A 2,350-nucleotide genomic window follows, 5' to 3' on the forward strand; every position below is an offset into this window, starting at 1 on the left:
GCGCCTCGCTCAGCCAGTGAGCGGGAACCGGTCTGTATGTGGGATCTGAACCCTCGGGTGGGAGCGCCGCCACGCTTCCCAAGTGGCGCACTATCCAGTGCGCCACCGGGCCAGCCCAGGATGATTTATTCTTAGACGAAAGTTTTCTTAGAGATCAACATATTTTGGGGAAACCAAAAATTATGGTTGTTAATGAGGAAAGCCAGATCTCTAAGGTGACCCCCAGTAATAACTGTCCTTGCATTTAATATGGATGTAGAACTCAGAAAATACAAATATGAACATTCAGTTTGTGAAAATTCTCTCCTGTCTTACCCTGAGTGGCATAGCTCCTTTTCAAAGATGATTCTGGCACTTTGTTGTCCCAAGATCCCATAGAAGGGACTGGCTTCCCACTCTTTTGGTAAATCCTGGAGCAATGCCAATGAAAACAAAATTGAAGTTTTCATTTTAGTTCTACATAGAAAATAAACCATAGGAATTTAGCTATAAATGAATAATCTCCTCTCTATCTTAATTAGTTTGGAATTCTGCAGCTACACATAATGAACAGCATACATCAGAGTGATTTTTAGTTTGGACTGTGGATAGGAAGAAGTGCTCTTCTGCGCTGTGGAATTTAGGTCGACATAAGCTTCCATTTTTCCTACTTCATTATGTTTGCTAAAATGTGATCTCAGGGTTTCATAGAGGTCCTCTAGGGATGGATGGAGTAGCCATATTAACTTGAAACAGACATGCAATATTTTGGAATACCACCTGGAAATTAATAAACCATAATGAAATCGAACAATTATATTGGCCTGTAATCGGCACACATTTTAATCTTTAGCTATCCAAACAAAAAAGAGCTGCTAACCACTGAAACTCTGCTATATCCTGTTTTGTATAACAAGTTATATTCTACCTCTATTTATAAATTAATGTCCCAATAATATCAATCATTTTTTATAGTACAATCTTTTATACTTAGTAGCAGATATGTTCTTTCCTACCGTTTCTCATTTTAATCTTCATATATCTGCTATTCATCAAATCTCATTTTTCTGAAAGTTTTCAGTGCTGCTCTTTCCCAATGTCCCAAATAAATTTGGCATATTTTGATAGAGATAGCAAACATTTTGACAGCTTGAGGGCATTCAGAAAAACATAACAGCAGATTATGACAGCTTTTGACTCCAGAATGAACAGCAATGTGGCAGTTTTGTTCTGGTGCTAAGAATACAAAGAATTTTAATCCTAGGGTCTATTAGGAGAGTCAAATTATAAAGACAATGTGGTAGTGAAACTGCTACAGAAAGTTGGGGGTAGGTTTTCTTTTGAAACTACAGATTAGTCTTGAGTGAACCCAAGAGAAACTGAAAAATTCAATCTCAAGTTTTCTGTTTTTGTTATTTTGTTTTTTAACATTAAGCATTCAAAGGCCAGACCACTTATTTTGAAATTACCAGTTGGAAAAGTAGGTAATGATGGATCAAAGGGGAGAAGAAAATGCAATTCAGAGCTTGCATGAACATTGGGAATCTATTAGCAATTTCTTAAAAGGAAATTGAGCTTTGCAGGTGTATTTTCAAGAAAAAATGAAGTTCATCCACTTTTAACAGACTCAAAAGACATAGAATGGACAATCCAATAGCAAATGTGCAGCCAGTATTAAAAGTTAAGCCAACACTATTTCCAAACACTGTTTGGACACCTAGAGAAAAATGATACACTAGACAATTTCAATGGAGTCCAGTCCATCTGTCATGAGCGTTAGGCCTACAGGCCACAGGTATAGATTGCTGTGAAAGGAAAAACTGCCCTCAGCAGCTGTCCTGCAACACAGAACTCTAAAGGTAGTGATTTATGGTCCAATCACTAAAGACATGCACTTGGTAATGCTCAGATTCTGGCGCCAGATTTCTTTCTCTTATTTTGTTTTTTGTTTTTTTATTTTGTTTTTGTTTTTAATTTTTGTTTTTTACACAAATTGGTTATTTGGGGGCTGGAGACTCATCAGATATTACTTGAAATCCATCTCCTTAGATAGCACTGGCAATGCTTAAGTGAAAAATGGAAAGTTGGATCTTTACATTGTGCAGTGAATGTTTCACATATATTTCCAAATGAATGATCACATACCATATTAATCTTACTAGTAACATTTAGGGATAAAGCAAGTAATTCTTACATTCATTGCACATGTCATGAATGAGTCAGAATGACCTCGTGTTTGAGAGCCAGGAGTCAGACATCCTGGATGTGAGTCCCAGCTTTGCTACTTACAATGTGAATTTGCAAATTACTTAACCTCTTTGGGCCTTCGTTTGCTTTATTTCTTACATGGGAATAACAGAGTTTTTGTGAG

General features: G+C 36.9%; 1 protein-coding gene across 1 annotated transcript in view; it reads left to right on the forward strand.

The window, feature by feature from the left end:
* WDR49 (WD repeat domain 49) overlaps positions 1 to 2,350 on the forward strand; it is a gene marked incomplete at its 3' end in the record, with an annotated part of 55,131 nt that overhangs the window by 1,003 nt on the left and 51,778 nt on the right. The gene's annotated exons all lie outside the window — the stretch shown is intronic.

The sequence above is a fragment of the Galeopterus variegatus genome, unplaced genomic scaffold (genome assembly GCF_000696425.1).
Source record: "Galeopterus variegatus unplaced genomic scaffold, G_variegatus-3.0.2 Scaffold3733, whole genome shotgun sequence".
Taxonomy (NCBI): domain Eukaryota; kingdom Metazoa; phylum Chordata; class Mammalia; order Dermoptera; family Cynocephalidae; genus Galeopterus; species Galeopterus variegatus.